This window comes from Amblyomma americanum, chromosome 9 (genome assembly GCF_052857255.1).
Source record: "Amblyomma americanum isolate KBUSLIRL-KWMA chromosome 9, ASM5285725v1, whole genome shotgun sequence".
Taxonomy (NCBI): domain Eukaryota; kingdom Metazoa; phylum Arthropoda; class Arachnida; order Ixodida; family Ixodidae; genus Amblyomma; species Amblyomma americanum.
Window position 1 is genome coordinate 100,457,630 of NC_135505.1, and position 18,633 is coordinate 100,476,262.

General features: G+C 45.3%; 1 protein-coding gene across 2 annotated transcripts in view; it reads right to left on the reverse strand.

Annotated features, from left to right (window-relative positions):
* Positions 1 to 9,461: 9,461 nt before the first annotated feature.
* Positions 9,462 to 18,633, reverse strand: part of LOC144103866 (protein AMN1 homolog) — a 39,397-nt gene continuing 30,225 nt past the window's right edge. The window contains exon 8 of one of the 2 annotated variants that reach the window (XM_077636571.1): positions 9,462 to 13,324. The gene's annotated coding sequence lies outside the window, so the exon portion shown is untranslated. The remainder of the gene's footprint in view (positions 13,325 to 18,633) is intronic. The other variant, XM_077636573.1, reaches the window with a different exon arrangement.

Sequence of the window (18,633 nt, forward strand, 5' to 3'; positions counted from 1 at the left end):
GGCTCCTAAGACGCTCTCTTTACTGAGAAGCACTCTCAGTTGCCCGTACTTGTACATAATGTAAATAGTCCTTGTATAATGTTTTCCAAGTTTTCTTCCTCCGATCGCCCTCGTCTCTTCTCCGGCCCAGTCACGCTACCTGAATCCCAACAACTGGTGGCAGCGGTGGGATGCTGCTACCTGAATCCCAACAAGCTGCATCGAACGCCGAAGAGAGTGCGCTTTGATTTTTGTCTTAATTGAGAGGAGGACTAACGAGAATTGTATATGTCGGACTCTTCGTCCTGAAGGTCGTCCATGGGCGGTGAATGTTGGAGACTGTTGGAAGGGCCCGCCTCGTCAGGCAAGCTTCCGGTAGCCATGCCTAACGTGGCCGATATGGCTGTTAGGCTTATGTGTCGCGTGGCCCAGGAACAAAGAAAACTTGTTCTCAGGCGGCATCGAACCCGTCGGGCCTGCAGGCGAGCGGCGACCCAGGCAGCCGGCGGTGTATCAAGAGCCGGGTCTCCCTCGGACCGGTAGGGTTGGTAGGGAGGCGGCCGGGGTAGCCAGCAGGGGACGGTGGGGAGAGCGACTCGCAGCTTTTCGTTTTCGGGCGGGAGCCCATACGCGCACGTCTGCTCCACCTCTCCAACTTGCCCAGCTCGTCGCTTTGCTTCAGCCCTTCTGAGCGTACTTCGATCCCCACCAAACAACGTTGGGTCGTACAGCAGAATCTTAGCTACTGGGTGCCGCATCACTGATGAACAGGTGAGCGACATGCTCCACCGCGGAGCGATGCAGCCCTCTCACGGCCCGTGGCGGGTACTATATCCGGTCATTACGGAGGCATTCGAAGGGAATATGTACTATTATAAGTGACTGTGCGCATAGCGGGGCAGATCCGACAGATTTTGTCATTATTAACATATAATTGACGCAACGGTGGAGCAATTACCGGCAGAATAAGCAAGGCTAATCCCACATGTAGCATACAATTCTCATTCCAGGGGGTCAAGGACTTCCCGATTAAGTTGCAGGAGGACATCCTGTGCGGATCGGTGAGGGCGGAATCCGAGCATATGGTGCTCGCAAAGACATGTTTGTGTTCAAGATATGCAGATAAGAGGTCCCGCACCATCGTGTTCATTAGTTTGCCCACACAGGAAGTGAGAGAGATGGGGCGGAGGTTATCTGTGTCAATTGGTTTGCCTGTTTTATAAATAAAGGTTACCAGGGCAGTTTTCCAGTGGATTGACAGGGGGATGCCCACGCGCCAACTCGCATCGATGTAGTCGAGGAAGGACTGGTATGCCGAATCGGGCAGGTTCGCCAAAATCTTGGCGGTGACCTTATCCCTTCCCGGCGCAGTGCCCAGATTCATTTCGGCGGGAGCCGCCCGCAGATCATGAAGCTGGAAAGGTTGATCCAGCTCCGTGTTCTCGCTGTCTCGCTGCCCGCATAAGAGTATGAATCCACGGGGGTCTTGGGCTGTACACAGGTACTGGTCCCGAAGTTTCTGTGTCAGTGGAGTAGCGTTGCCAGGGAAAGCGTACATGGCTCGCTACAAATGTTTGTTTCCGTTCGCGTTGGGAGTTTGATCGATTAGTGCTCGAAAGATTCGCCATGTGCTCCGGCTGGACATTTGTCATGTGGCCATGCTGCATCCTATGTACCCAGTTTGAGTCGGCGAGTTGGGCCGCGTACTCGGCCGCTTTTGGGTGAGCTCGGCAATTCGAGCCTTAAGCTTTCTATTGTGTTTCTGGCGTCGCCAACGGCGGACGAGGCTGCGGCGGGCTTCCCGGAGAGGCGATGGTTATCCACGTTCGTGACCGCCTCTGAGAGCTGGATCTGAGTCAATGCTGCACCTTTGAAAGGAACCGCGCTCCTCAAAGGGCCCGCGCTCCTTGCAACGCTCGCCTCGGCGGCCTAGTCGTGACGCTTTCCGCTAACGAAAACAGATGGCGCCACTGCCGGTTCTCAGCGAAAAAGCGTCGTCTGCGGGTTTTGGCTCGCCGATCTCTCGTAGACGCTCACGTTTTCGCATCATGTGCGCCTGAACTAAGTAAGTACCATTGTCAAACTTGCTACGATACAAAAGTTACCATAATACGCAAGCTCTGTGTGCAGTTTCACCGCAAACGAGCCAGCGGTTGAGGCGGGGAAATTTTTGAATGTGTCAGCGATAAAAACGCACAATACTGTACACGACATGTAGTCAGGCTTAACTGCTCAAAAATCGGTAAATAATGTCAAAAACATGGCCTAGTTGTTACTCAAACCTCAACGTATGAGAGAGAGAGTTTGCAAATTAAGAGCGAATGCCATCATGTATAGCGAGAAATGGCGCCGAAGAACGCGGCGGCGGTGCTGTATATTTGGTCCGAAGCGGAAGTGCAGGGCGCCGCCTTGTTGGTTTACGAGCGAACGCTAACTCCCCGCAACGCTAAAGAGATTCCGTAAAGTGCTTGCGGACCGGCAAGTGGCGGCGCATGCGCAGACGTCGCTTGCCGGGCCCGGTACACGGTAACGTAAACACGGTAACGATATGCTATAACTCTATTATTAACGCTTTTGCGGCACCAGTCACTCATATATGGGAGACGACTGCTACTTCGATCGCCCGCGGAAGTACAGCGGACAAGAGACCTCGCTGCGCACTATGCAACGAGAGCAGACGACGTTGCTCCGTGTATGTTCTGGTGACGTCACGACAGCATTCAATATGGCGGTCGCTGCCGGTGGGAGGAATTTCCCGTTCTCAATTTCGATCGCATTTTTTGAAATATAGAGCGCGTCCAGGGCAGCCAAATTTCGGAAACTGAATCATAAGCTCTTGTATTAGTTACTGAAGCCCAATACTGCAATATGAAGAACGACCATGTCATGGCCCCTTTAAGTCTAATCAGCAAACTTTTGACTCATGGCTTCAGGAACAAAGTGTTAATAAAAAACATAAAGATGACCTTGAACAGACAGCCCACTGGAGACTTTGCGACAAGGTATGCTGTACATAACCTTTTTTTTTACCAGCTGAAGAAGCTTGCAAAGTAGAAACACTATGATGTGACAGCCCAATTTCAGCACTTCTAGGCTCATTCTCCAAAAACGCAATCCAATTTCATCTCAGAAGCGCCGCATCCAATGGGATGAGATAGCAGTGTACTTCAAGAGCACAAAATAAGCAGTAGTTCTAAAAAAGGTTAAAATCTGGTAAGTATTACTACCGGCTCATAAAAGTATAAAGTTACCTTTTAGGAAGGATGTCACTGCATTCCCTTGTATTTGTGCTATGGATTCATCTCACGCAATGCCTTTTCATGGCGCGAACGGAGACGCGCGGCAGAAGCAAAACGCCTCTCCACGCCAAAGGCGGCGCTGCCGCGCCTTTTGCTGAACAGGGAACTCCGGTGGAATGTATCAAAAGATGAAGGTATCGGTCATGAGGTAATGGATTTTCTACAGGAAATATATCCAGAAAATAAAGTTAAAATAACATGGGAAGGATTTAGGAGTACGACAACTGTCGAGGTACACAAAGGATTAAGGCAAGGTTGTCCTCTATCACCGCTGCTGTTCATGCTTTACACGATATGTATGGAAAGAAGGCTAGAAGGAAGCAATCTAGGTTATAAGCTGTCATAAAGATTAGGCGGAAAGGTTGCTGAGCAACGACTACTGGGTTTAATGTATGCGGACAATATTGTACTGTTAGCAGATAGCCAGGAAGATTTGCAAACTCTGGTTAATTACTGTGGGGATGAAAGAGACAGTCTTGGTTTCAGTTTTAGCGCAGCTTAGTCCAGTGTGATGATTTTCAACGATACAACTGATCAGGAGCTTACAATACCAGGCCATGAAATGCCTCGAGTGGCCGAATACAAATGTCTTGGTGTATGGGCAAACGAAGAGCAGATGTACACGGAAAAGCACGAGCAGTCTCTCATAGCAAAATGGCGAAGAGATGCCGAGATAATGAAACATAGGGCACTGTGAGGGTACAACAGGTATAAAGTACTGAGAGGTATTTGGAAAGGAATAATAATGGCGGCGCCTACTTTTGAGAATGCGGTTCTGTGCTTAAGGGCAGAAGTTCAGTCGAGATTAGAAGTAAATCAGAGAACTGTTGGAAGATTAGCACCAGGTGCACACGGGAAAACCACAAACGAGACAGTACAAGGGGATATGGGATGGTCATCGTTCGAAGCACGGGAAGCTCAGAGTAAAATACTATATGAAGAACGCCTGGGGAAATTGGACGATAACAGGTGAACAGCTAAGGTATTTAAATACCTATATACAGAAAGAGCGTTGACTCACACTGGCGAAAAAGAGCTACAAAGCTAACCAGTAAGTATGTTGGACACGAGGACGGAGAAAGACCTCTAAACGACAGGTTAAAAACGCGGAAGGTAAAAATTGGATAAATTCAATGGAAAAGAAGCATAGTGTAGAACTATATCGATATTGGAAACAGGAGATCAGGAAGGAAGCATTTTATAACTCAAGAGGCAGTGCCCTACTCTTTAAAGCTAGGTCGGGATGTCTTAGAACGCGCAGCTATAAAATCAATTTAACGAAGAAGACACATGTGCTGTGTGTGGTAAATCTGCATAAAAAATAGAACACCTCACACTAAAATGTAATGGTGTCCATCCCGATGCCAATGCGGGTACAGTCACTCTTCCTGAGGCCCTAGGGTTTAGAGATAACAATAGTCATGTAAATAAATCTGCGGCGGAAATTGGCAAAAGGCGATTGAAAGATTGGTGGCTCAAAAGCAGTGAGGTGACATAAGGTTAAAAGTGTAGGAAGACATATTTAAAGAAAATGGCGAATTTTAGTAACTTACAACACAGTTAAGCAAAAATAAAGAAAAAAGCTGAGCATGGTGCCACCTGCCATATCCTGTTTCAAAGGGGACGCTCCTGCCTTCTATCCATCCATCCTAGCACCGCGCCCCTACCGCCGTGCTGCAAGAAAGGCTAGAAAATCTCTCAAAGTGTTGAGCCTATGCGTTTTTGCGCTTCACTGCTGTGGTTCTAGGTCCAAGTTCTGCATCTGTTGACAAGCTTCATTCATTTCTGTCGCACCTGAGTGCGTGGGAAAACTAGACTAATATGGAATGAAAGGTTTTTATAAGCAAGTCGACAGCTACAGGACTGCGTGTGACACTATCTAGCATGTTGTCACCGTCGAAGTACATAATAGAACATGTAGGTTTCAGTCACCCGATGACAAGCAGAGTGAGGCAGGATCCAGCTGGGCATCTTATCAGAATTGTTTGCCAGTCTTTGTTCTGGCTGCAATACCCATATTCTGGCTGCAATACCCATATTCAGCGCCTGAGCAGACGTTCCTAGTTATAATGGAATCCTTCTTGCATTTAAGAACCTTTCCCACTCAGTTTCTACGGGAAACCTGGAACGTGGAATCCTCATTGCCATTTTGTACGCAGATGCTGGTCAGCAAAGCTGTCCCAGTGGCACGCAGGAGCTTGATAAAATTCTAGATGCAGGCAACATATAGATGAAGCGTAGGCCGTGCTTATATCTGAAAATACCGCTATACAATTCCACTTGCATTGTAGCATCAAGTGGCAGGCGGCTAATATTCTAATGTAGAAACTTGGGCATGTTGGTGGAGGTGGATCATCCTTAAAACAGTGTAAACAACTCGAGGGCACAGATACAATACGTACACACGAGCGCTCATGTGTATGTCTCGTCTAAGCGCCCTCGTATTGTTAGCTGCACGGTTGTGTAGCAAAGAAAAAAAGGCAAGGCATCTTAAAGATAGGGTGTGAAAACTGCCTGAATTCGCTTGTAATAACCAAAGAAAGGGCAGCGAACTCAAGCCAGCCAAGTTCACTCGCATGAACAACAAGGGTAACCTTCTCTATCAGTCTGCAGGGGCCCCTCTAGAAATTGTAGTTGACGTGAAAAATACATGGCATGCTTCTCCTATACAGCTACATTCAGACAGTATATATCTTTGATATTGTACAGGTGGTCAAGGCAAAAACAGAGCTTAAATGTGGCTGTCCTGGCCACTGTGAAAATGTAGCGGCCAAGCTCACTGCTGCAGTGCCTATCACTGCTTTTCACATAACAAAACTGCCTTCCATTTTCAAACAACCAGAAGGGAAAATATTCTGAGTACTAGAAAATTGGTGCACTTAGACCTGCAAAGTACCTGTTTGGGTGAAATTCAGTATAACATAATTTCGGTTACTCGAAGAATGCATGCATGTGCATGCCAGGAAGTCAAGATAAAATATTTGCACTTACTCGGCAAGCCTTGCCTAAAATTGGGGTGAAAATATTTCTAATAGTGGGTAAAATTTTGTGAATAAAATGAGTTTCTGAGGCCGCTGAACCGCTCCAGGAAGTTATTTCCGTACAAGCAGATCATACAGTGCCCTCAGAGATGAAATACTGGGTTTCAAAAGATCAGCTCAGTAAGAGGTGGATCTAAACAAATTACATCAAGCAGCAAAACTATGAGCATTTCGCATAGCCGTTTGTCGGTAGCAGACGACATAGAACGACGAGATTTTTCAACATCGCCAAAATGCTCGAAGGGTCTCGGTGGGTGAACAAAAAGGTGCCTAGGAAATTACGTTGAAGTTAGTTGAAGCCAATGGGATGCAAGTTTCTTAACTAGGTGCGTATTATGCATCCCACTGTTACGATGATGCAGAGAAATATGCACCAACTCCTGAAGCAGCAGCCACAGCACTGCTAGAAAAAGTTGCAGTGGCACCATCTGAAGGCTTCTACGCTAAAGAGCACGCCAGCGTCCTCCCATTCGCTCTACTAGGACAGTATTCTAGTTCACTATACTCAGCACACATTCACGAAAAAGTTCCCCAAGGGGCAAAGTAGGCATATCTGATACCACTACTGGCTAGCTTTGACAGAATTGGAAGTTTGGTTTGGTTTATATGGGTTTAACGTCCCAAAGCGACTCAGGCTATGAGATGCGCCGTAGTTGAAGGCTCCGGGAATTTCGACCACCTGGGGTTCTTTAACGTACACTGACATCGCACAGTACACGGGCCTCTAGAATTTCGCCTCCATCGAAATTTGACCGCCGTAGCCAGGATCGAGCCCGCGTCTTTCGGGCCAGCAGCCGAGTGCCATAACCACTCAGCCACCACGGCGGCTAGAATTGGAATTCGACCGCCGTAGCCGGGATCGAGCCCGCGTCTTTCGGGCCAGCAGCCGAGCGCCATAACCACTCAGCCACCACGGCGGCTAGAATTGGAAGTGGTCTTATCCCAACAAACACAAAACTTCCTCAAAATCTCCCAGAAATATCCCATCAGGACATTTGGAATGTCCCCAGGACGTGCTCATTTTCCCCGAAAACATCCAAAAAACGTCCCCACAACTAGCAGTGTCCAAAAAGTTGTGCTTCCCAGAGACAGCCCCAAAAGGTTAATGCTAGATTTATCGGCTCTGGCTTAATAAAATTCTTTTTCATGCAGACTTCAGGCATCTAAGCGCACATTTGTGCCAAATTTCAGGCACATGCTTACGTTACAGGTGGCCACTCGCGTGAATGCCTGCCGGCTAGGCCATTCAGACTTACCTGTTTACATGAAATGTGCTTTAACAAGGTGAAAATTTGGGTTGGTTCCTGCATGATCTTGTGACGGCAGGAGCGCAGCACGAGACAGAGGGAGGCGGGACACAACGCTGAATAACAACCAGATTTTTAATGCACGTTCGTCGAATATATACATCTCGCTCGTAAAAGGAAAAGAAAGAAGCATGAAAAACGTATAAGATGTACACGTGGTGAAATATTAAGACATCGCACGTGGATAATCAATTTCTCTGTCACGAAGAGCTACTGAAGGTATGCAGACGCATACGTCGCTCTTTGGTAGGATGTTGAAGACTTCAATCTCCCTGGTCCGATCAAAATATGACGGGATGACCATTGTGTTGATAAGCTGCGGAGCGCATTCATGCACTCCCCGATGTTTTGGTAATTGACTGCTGATAGTGCCCTTTAGGGATCTTTTGTGCTCTCGAAGCCGTTTATTCAAACAGCGCTCTGTTTCACCAATGTAGGTGTGTCCGCATGACAAAGGTATTTTATAAACCCCGCTTTTCACACATTTCACGTTTTTTCCGGTGTTTTTTCTTGCATTGATTTTTTTCTTTGCTCGCTGCTGACTTTGAAAGCACACCGGCTTCTTAACTTGTTGGATGCTGACATGAGCACTTTACACCAGCTCTTGCTCCTACCCTTTTGAGACTGTGGGAAATGCCATTAATGCAAGGAATAACTGCGTATGGCTTCCTTAATTTTCATGTGGTTGTGACATATTTTCTGCCTCGAAGTGCTTGCAGAATCCCTTCTGCGACACTGGATAGCAGTCTCGTCGGGTAACCTGCTGCTTTCAGCCGACGGTTCTGGGTGTCAAAGCTGCCTTGAACTTCATGATGACAGGATCTCCTTTTTCAGGATCTGCTTTTTTCTACCCCCACTTGATGATCTTGCAGTGCGCAGATGTGTAGGGGTGCAGTCCCATCTAGCTTCGTGGTCCGTACCGCCAGCATATGTGGGCGCCTAGAAAGGCCAACGCCAAGAAATCGCATAACGTTTTCTGGGAGTTCACTCGTTATTTCTAGTCCTAGTTCTTCTAGTCCTTAGCAAAAGTAGCAATGAGAGCCGTATTGACGAGATCCTGTCATCATGAAGTTCAAGGCAGTTTTGACGCACAGAAAAGTCGGCTGAAAAGCAGCAGGTTACCCGACGAGACTGCTATCTGGTGTCGCAGAAGGGATTCTGCAATCACTTAGAGGCAGAAAATATGTCACAACCCCATCAGAAGAAAGGAAGTCGGACGCGGTCATACCTTACATTAATGGCATTTCCTACAGTCTCAAAAAGGTAGGCGCAAGACCTGGTGTAAAAGTGCTCATGTCAGCACCGAACAGATTAAGAAGCCTGTGCGCCAAAGTCAACAACGAGCAAAAATCAATGCAAGAAAAAGCACCGGAAAAAACGTGAAATGTGTGAAAAGAGGGTTTATAAAATAGCTCTGTCATGCGGATGCACCTACATTGGTCAAACATGGCACTGTTTGAATGAACGACTTCGATAGCACAAAAGATCCCTAAAGGGCGCCATCAGCAGTGAATTAGCAAAACATTGCAGAGAGCATCAGTGTGACCTGCAGCTTCGCAACACAGTGGTCATCATGTCATATTTTGATCAATGGACCAGAGAGATTGAAGAAGCCTTCAACATCCGACAAAAAGTGACGTATATTCGTCAGCATACTTTCGATAACTTTCATGACAGCGAAATTGATTACCTTCGTGGGTTGTCCTAATCTTCTGCCACGTGTACATCTTATGCGTTTGTCATGCTTCTCTCCTTTCCTTATTGCACGAGCGAGATGTACATATTCCATCGAACGTGAATTAAAAATCTGGTTGTTAGTCAGCGTTGATTCCTACCTCTCTCTTCTTTGTTTCATGCTGCGCTGCTCCCGCCACAAGAACATGAAATGTGCTAGAATTTTACACACAAAGGAAATATGAATTCAAAAAGTCGCCGATCCCGCCCATATAACAGGAAATAGCAGCGCAATACAGATGTAATTTCAGTTTATTAGATGTGCTCTTTGCATTTAAATGAATACAAACAGGAGACGCATATGTATGCACCTTTTAACACATAATGTACGCAGCAATACGGAACCAGCATATATTAATGACCAAATTTTTCTCTAGCACTGAGAAATGTGAAAAAATGAAGCTATAAAAACATAATACAGGCTGAAAGTTGATGCACCTTAAGCAAGCAATCTAGAGGGTACAAAAGCATATATGCACACGCAAAAGCAAACGCATGTAAAGAGCAACCTGGGTGCCAAAAGAAAAGACAATATGAGCGTATGATACAGATATGCGTTTTCAGGTCACGGATATTCTGCAGGGTGAAACCTCCCTCTCGCTTTGCCTCTCGCACGAGCCTCGAAGTAAGCTTGAGCGTGTTATCAAAACAGGAAAAAAAAATTAGTTCTACGAGGCGAACATAAAAAAACGAGCATAAACCGACATAACTTGACGACGTTGGCAACGAAAACCAGGGGATGAATTGAAATGCTGGAACTATATATATGAATTCAACGCAGCCTTCTGTCCTGCGCCTTCTCACGGCACAGCGAACGCTCAAACGCTCAAGCGATGGTAGGCCATTACTGCACCTCTGCTAGACAGCGGTGCAACGAGGACTGCTGGTAGTTGAAGATGCCTGCAGGAACTGCCGCACCATGCTGAAGTTGGAAACACTATAGAAGACTGTCACGTTGGTGACCACCGCTCCTGGCGGTGCGATAAAAAGGCAGACCGCCGTTGCCTGCCTGCAGCATGGAGCGAACGGCACACGAAAGAGATGCGGGGTGAACTGCGCTTCCTTCGGCTGTGCGAACAGAACTGTTTGATCTCTCAAAACGGCGAGTGCAAGAGCAAAACCTTCTCTCCCCGTAGCTCTTGGCGCGAGGGAGAGAAAAGGGAGCGAGGAGTCAATGTGTATGTTTTGTTGAAAAGCATTCGTCCCAAAACGTTTTCCCAGTTACCTTTCTGGACCAAAATGCTAACGTTTTTTTTTGCTTCTGCTTAACACCCTCGAAAAAACGTTCCTAGGCCATTAGTGGGTGCACTTCCCTTTTGCTTGTGTTTCTGTGTGCTGCCTCTATGGCCTAGAAATGTTCGATAAATGTTGTACAGGGACTGGGATATTCCATCCTTTCTGGGCGCACCTGGGGAGGTATGTTGTTTGTTGGGATGATCCGAAGTACGGAGGCAGAAACATGGTGCACTCCAGTTCAAAAAAATAATTCTTACTGAGAGAATTATTTGTCCTGACAAAACGTGTCAATACGCTCTAGAAACTGAATCTAGCGTATGTGCTTATACCTATAAAAACTGTCAGAGAAAAAGTGCAGCATAGGATCGCACCGATATACGGCACCAATTTATACTTCTGGAAAGGCTGAATCTGCGGCGCATCCACTGGTTCGGTGTTGGTGGACGTCCAAAAGCGTATATCTGAATGTTTACCAAAAGTGGACTGATTATTGCCCAGAAAAGACGTACCGTAGACATCTAGTGTGGCTTGCAAACGTTCTGATCTAAACAGGATGTCCGGTGGATATTCGTGATCTATTAAGTCTAACCAGCAAACTTTTGACTGATGGCTTCAGGAATAAAGTGTTAATAAAAATTTAAAGATGATCTTGAACAAACAGCTAACTGGAGACTGCCACAAGGTATGCTGCACATAACCTTTTTTTTAACAGCTGAAGATGCTTGTAAAATAGAAACACTATCATTTGACAGCACAATTTCAGCACTTTTAGACTAATTCTCCTAAAACAGTCCAGTTCCATCTCAGAAGCACAACACCCGATGAGATTAGATAGCAGTGCACTTCAAGGGCACAAAATAAGTAGTTCTATAAAAGATTAAAATTTTGGAAGGATGTCACTTTGCGTTCCTGTGTATTTGTGCTATGGATTCATCTCATGCAATGCCTTTTCATGGTCTTTAAATTTTGATAAGGTTTCAAAACGTTCTAATACCTTCTTCTGTAGCTTGCAATTTGCCCCGAGTCCTGAAGAATAGGCCACTTCACAAGCTTACAACGAGCTGCTTTTAGACACCAAGCATGGCTTGTCACTGCTTACAAATTGATGAAAGCTCTTTTGGTACAATTTCTTCGGTACAAAGTACACCATAGTTCCACTGAAACATTACTCCAATCAATCTATTGAAAGAACGACACACAGGGTTGGTACAGGCTTTGAAGGCACAAATTCAAGGGTTTTTAAGGACTTTCAAGGCTCCCAAAAGCTTTTTTCAAGGGCTCGTTTCAATACTCAATTTAGTGCCCTTTTTTATAGCAAAACATGTTTTTTAAAACACGCTGCAACAAATTTATTGAACACTAAGAAAAAGACGCACTTACAGACTAGACTGGTTTAATACTAAACTAAGGTAGTAACAAGCGTTCATGAAAGCTCCTGAAGCTTTGTGATTATTTCTTGCTTGATGTATAGTTCTTCCGTCTTGCTTTTTGCCATTTTCCTAAGGCAATTTCACTTCACAATGTGCACGACGTCGCCTGTCTCTTCTGCTTTCTCAGCCAAGTTGTCTGCTGAAGCTGTCAGATCAGCAACAGTTGCTTCAAGTCTTGCTTTCTTTCGCTTTAAGGTATCAATTTCTCCACAACAAGGTGCCTCTTTGACTCCTTTGCTTCTCCAAGTTGCTCCTTCTTTTACGCCTCCAGATATGCATGATAACGATATGCATTAAAACGCGCGATGTCACGTAGTTCTACATGGAGCTACCTGCTGCATTCTTTATGCTTGCGCTGTGTTTCGAACTCCTCTTGTAGCTCTTCAGCGCAGACTCCTATTGACGAGATGTCAAACACTTTTCCGCATGGTCTGCATCTAGCACGATACGAACTCGTGGTGTCCGGCGCAATCCAGTCTTTTTACTCGTCATGGCTAAGCCACGATCGCTGGAAATTGCACTTCCCGGGCATTGCGCGCACACACAATTACGTCCACATCCAGCGCGTGCCGCATTACACATGCTCTGAATAAGCCAACGGGAGGCGATTAAAAAGCGGTATGAGGACAGCAACTATAAAAAGTGCACGACCGCAGCGAACAAAAAAACAAAACCCGACAATATGACAACATGGAGGACAAACGCCCAAAACGGACTGTATTTTCTTGGCTTGGATCAGGAGGCAACCCTCGCTTTCAACGTGGCCAGTTGATCAACGGGCAATCACTGAACGGCGCCAATGACTATCATCACGGAATTCAAGGGTTTTTCAGGCCCCACTAAATATTTCAAGGTTTTCAAGGCCTTGAAAATCACATTTTCAAATTCAAGGGTTTTCAAGGACCTGTGCGAACACTGGACACAGCTCACCTAGCAGCTATTTACAACTTATATAGCTGGATTCAACGCAATGCTGGAAGACGAAGCAGGGAGGTGTTTCCTGTCCAAGGTTGGCTGCTTAGCAAAATGTCAAATTTCCACTAGAACATCATTTCAATGCTTCTTCAGAACTTGAGAAGGGCCCAAACAGCTCGTCTAGCCCTTATTTACAACATATATACATGTATTCAATACAACGCTGATGAACGAAAGAGAAAGGCTTTCCCTGCTCAAGCATGGCTGCCCAGCAGAATGCATGAACAGTAACTATAAACAGTGACTTTACAAACAGAATGCAAATAGTAATAAAGAGTATCCAAGGTGATCGTTGACGATGGGCTTGACGGAGTGAACTGGACCTGCATGAAAAATTTTGAAGAATGAGAGATGCATAACATGTGCACAAGTAAAAAACTCTTTTCAACCTGCCCTTCAGCCATTCATGCCCGAGCTGTCCTTACTCTTTTGACAAGAGGCAGGGTAGTGCTTAAGGGAAACCGAGAACAACTCCGACCAATTTTCACTCTTAGTAAAGTTTTGATTATAAGGCTCTTTATAGAAGTGTTGGTGTTTGCCCAGCAGCATTCATTCCTCAGAGAATCAGACTAATTTTTTTCCGTTATTCAATTCAATTTCAAGATGTCTACACAGAAAAGGACTCCGTGATCATCATTTCTCAATTAACGGTGACATAGCCGAGCCTCTGGGATTGGCTCAAAAAAAAAAAACTGTCCACGTGCCACACTTTGGCTGTGAAATCAGCCAGTGGTGGTGGCACCTTTATTTATTTTTGTTTCCTTTTCGAGCCGAAATTTTTCTATTTTCAATAAAAGCAGTTCCTTTGTCATTAGAATGAGGAAGTTCAATTTTGTTCCTTCTTATCTTTTCAATACTTGCACAGTGTTCTTTGTTAACGCGTTCTGGTAAACTGATAGCAAAGAACTCTTGTGTGCCAGCAACAGCACACACATGACATACTGCGCAAAATTATGCACAAGCCATAAGCCATGACCAATGAAAACACCAAATGAAAGGAACACAATACAAAACCTAAAACATGGCCTCCTATATACCCAAGCATCAGTATATCGGTTGAGAAGTTGGATAAGCTGGGCCAGTTAGTTGGTAGGTGCATAACTAACAATGCCCATGAATCCATCCTCTATTGTGTTATATGCGCCATTCACTGCACATAACCATGTATCATTTCTAATAATAAAATAGGAGTTTGTGCACATTAGCTCGCACGTCGCTCAACATGACTGATAAAGGCAATGCTGTTAGTTTCTCAAATATATACAGGGTGATTCTTTTAATGTTTACATATTCTTATTTTAAAAACAGATCTGTTGGTGCGGTCTCTGCACGTGGGCTGTATACCAAGGTGGATATTACGTATCTAATAGATTTTGGTAATTAGACAATTATTAACCAGAATGGATTTTATTTTTCATTTTAAGGGGTAAGATTACATTGCAAAATCGGAGGCCATCAACATAGAAGGTGATCCCAGATTGAAAATTGTTTTTTAGCGGCAATGTGATTTAAATATCGAACTTCAAAATTGCACATTTCAAAATTAGTTCAATTGGCTTTCCAGCACCACAAATTTATAAAATGGTGTCGCTATGCATAGTTTAGTCGCTTAAATAACGCCACCCCCTTCCCCTTCATAAAACACACAAACAGCGTCCGTATTTGCTGCATTAGAAATGCGAGCGAAGTCGTATTATATTTGTGCAATGCAGAAAGACCAACTCAAAGAGTTTCAAATTCGTATTATTGACATTCGGCAATTCAAACTACACATCGGATAAAAAAATTTTAAAACTGGGCTCACTTTCAATGTTTACGGGCTTCAATTTCACAATACAATCTTGACCCCTAAAATTAAAATGTTTAGTTAGTACAGTCAGACCCTACTACAATGAACGCCGTGCCAGTGAAATTTCCGCCACAATGAAGTATTTACAATTCCTCGTCAGACCAACTCAACGAGCTTCAAATTCGTATTATTGACATTCGACAATTCAAACTACACATCGGATAAAAAAATTTTAAAACTGGGCTCATACATACAACCATACAAGGTAGTGCAATAATTTTCCCCTGTAAGAAACAATTCTCGGAGCGAGGTTCTGCTTCAACGAAATTTTTCTGAGTAAGCAGCCAAATTTTTTTTTTTGTGCCCACACGTACCAGTATCTCTTCAAGTTTCACCAAAAACGGCAGCCGAAGACAGTTTGCACTTGCAATAGCGCAGCTGACATTCCTTGCAGACCCGGAATTAATCTGCAGTCATGTGCGCATAAACACGCGATGCAGCGCATGATTGCTTGCGAAGGTTTTATCGACGGCCTGGACTCGGTGCTTGCGAATAGCTGTTGTTAGTGCATGGCGGCTTTCGGCTCCTTCGCTCGCAATCGTGTCAATGAAAATCGGTAAAAATGTTAAACGTTATATGGCAACCGGTGGCTAGTTTCAGAGCGCTTTTCCGAGGCTTTGAGGAGCACTTTAGGCGTTAGGCCTAGCGACACCGAGCAAGTAGCGCACAGCGGTCTGCCGTAGCCCGGCTTGACGGTGGCCGGCACGTCGTTGCAAGAAGCCTGACGCCGGCAAGGATGCACTCGTCTCGATTTTGTGCCACAGGCGAACGTCGTGACCCCCCCCCCCGTCTGGTGCACTGCGGTGCACTGACAGAATACAGCCACTGCAAGTGTCGGTGGTTCTTGACTGATGTCTCAACAGAACGATACTCCGCCGGTGTGTTCGTACCACTGGTCACAAAACGTAAAACGTCTTCAAAGAACCGGAGCAACTACGTTTCTACACGGCACGTCGTCTAAAGGATTAATTTTGAGGCGCATATGACCACTGCTCAACACGCAGTGACGCGGGCGCAGTGTAGTCTACGCTGAAATTGCTCAGGCAGTGCCATATGGGTTCACGTATGATTAAAGCAAGAGCGCGTTTAAAACATGTTCGAAAAAAAAATATTATAATTGACAGAAAATGTAGCGGGTGAGTTTATTAAACGATTCCGGGATTTTCGGAGTACCAAGTAAATCGCAATGACACCCATTTCGAAACGGCAAAAGACCAAAACTGACAAATAAAAAAAAACGTTTTTCCCGAACTATATGGTCCAAACTGTCAATGTTCCAGCCTGATTTCACGACAACGAAGCTTCCGCTTCAACGAAATTTTTCGCAGGTCCAGTGAATTTCGTTGAAGTGAGATTCGATTGTACTAGTTAATTAACCATCTAATTATTGAGCTCTATCACGAATGTAATGTCCACTTTGCTGTTCAATCAGCCTGCCCAGACAGTACCGACATATTTCTGAAAGTTCTAAAAATAATATGAAAATGGTACAAAAATATCTGGTTAGAAAACCACTTTGAACTCTTCCCTGATGGCTCAGCTATTTCAACACCGTTTCAATGATACTAATGAAAGCATGTTTATAGATCAAATTCAGCAGGAGGTAAGAAAATAACAAATATGGGCAGCCCTCTTATGACAAGAAAATGAAGAAGTTTGTAAATTATGCAGAAACAATGAATCCAAAAAAATATTTTTAAAAATAAACATAACACTACACTGTATGAAACGTTAACAAGGAAGCAGAGAGAAATCTTTTCTGGAGTGCTATACCATAGAAATATATAGGATCACTTGTTTCAACTTGAGGAAAAAGCAGGTTACTTTGAGATAAGAATCGTCAATGATTTTATTTGCAACCATGAGTTCAGATAACATCCTACTGTGCTAGCTGTGTCCAGGTGAAGCTACCAGATAAGTGTTCGGTAAAACCACGATGGGTAAAACTAGGCAGCAAAGAAAAACTGAATGAGCTTGTTAACATGCAAGATGTTAAGTTGCGCATAAAGTGGTGACAAGGATGTGGTAAAGCGAGAAAATACGAAAAGGTGCAAGGTTTAGTTGTGCACACAAATTAATGGTAAAAAATGTTAAATATACGAGCTACTCCGAGAGATGCTGAGACTGCTGCCTGGATATTAATGGGCAGAAAAATCGTTACAATGTAGGCTGTCAAAAGGAAAAAACATTTGACGCAAATCTTTTATGCCAAATGCCACCTTCATCGATGTAAGGGTAACATTTCATAAGCTAACATGCCAAAAAACAAAAAAACACCCGACCATTAAATCCAGACATTTGAGGGTTGTTGCAAATTACGGCTTTTACAATACCTGGACCAAACAATGAAAAAAAAGAAAGCTGCAAATGTCATAACTGTAATTACTAGGGGCGTGCAAATATTCGAAAATTCGAATACGAATCGAATATGTTTCATATTCGGTTCATATTCGTATTCGAGAAATGATATTCGTTAATTTCCGAATATTCGAAAATTCCTGAATACTCGGCATCAGTCGTATACCACGCTGACTTTCATAAATTTTATTGTGGCAAAAGCGCAATATCTGGGCAAACTACCTGAATATAGAGTTTAAAGTTCCAGGAAAACAATATAATGGCCTTGTTCTCTTTCTTCTCCATCGTTTATCACGTGGACCGATCGCATTCCGACGCCGCAGGCTTGACCTTGTGAGCAATTCCGCAAGTGGGCTTTCCCACATACCGCACGTTCTGCGAACAAGATGGGGACGACCCGCTTCTAAAACTGCAATGCGAAAGCGCCTATTTTTTTATCCTTCCGTAACATGTTATCTAATTAATGCTCACACCCATGGCATTCGTTCTGTCACCTTAATTTTCTACGCGTGACCACCACCATTTTGTTTTGGTCAACTACGCTATGCGGGAAAGCCTACTCGCGGAATTTCGCGTGAGGCTCCCGAAGGGGCAAGTCGAGGTGTCACAACTGGGCAAGCGATCCTGTAAAAATCCCGCCTATTGCATAGTGCGCTGTAACCCATGCACTTCTTAAGTGGGCATAATGGCAGGCATGACAACATTCGGAAGGCCCCTGTCACTAGGTAAAAAAAATAACCTGGCCGCATAGTTTTGGTTTCTGAGCTTCGCCACTCGCCCGTGGCAATGGCAACTGTCGGCCCGCGCATTCGCCAGTAGTCCAATCTCAGCACCGTGCCGCTTTCGGACGCCGACTGATGCATCGCTCGTCTTTTATTGCGAAGCAATACTACTTTAGGTCGCACTTCAGCCCGTTCCGTGGCGAGGCGATGGTAGGCACCATTGACCTTTAGCGTGACCTCGCTGCGTGACGTCACACCACGTGACCTAGAGTGACATCACACCAGCTGTGTAAAAACGGGGCCCCATCTCACGCCGTCGCGAGGCGAGGCGGTAGCCACCAACGGCGGCCTAACTCCCGCTCCTCTCACCAGGGGCGCTACGGTCGGTGTGACGTCACACCAGCTGTGTAAAAACGGGGCCCCATCTGACGCCGTCGCGAGGCGAGGCGGTAGCCACCAACGGCGGCCTAACTCCCGCTTCTCTCACCAGGGGCGCTACGGTCGGTGTGACGTCACACCAGCTGTGTAAAAACGGGGCCCCATCTGGCGCCGTCGTGAGGCGAGGCGGTAGCCACCAACGGTGGCCTAACTCCCGCTTCTCTCACCAGGGGCGCTACGGTCAGAGTGACGTCACACCAGCTGTATAAAACAGCTCCGCTCCTCTCGCCAAGGCAGTCATACAGCCAGATGTTACGATGGTGCC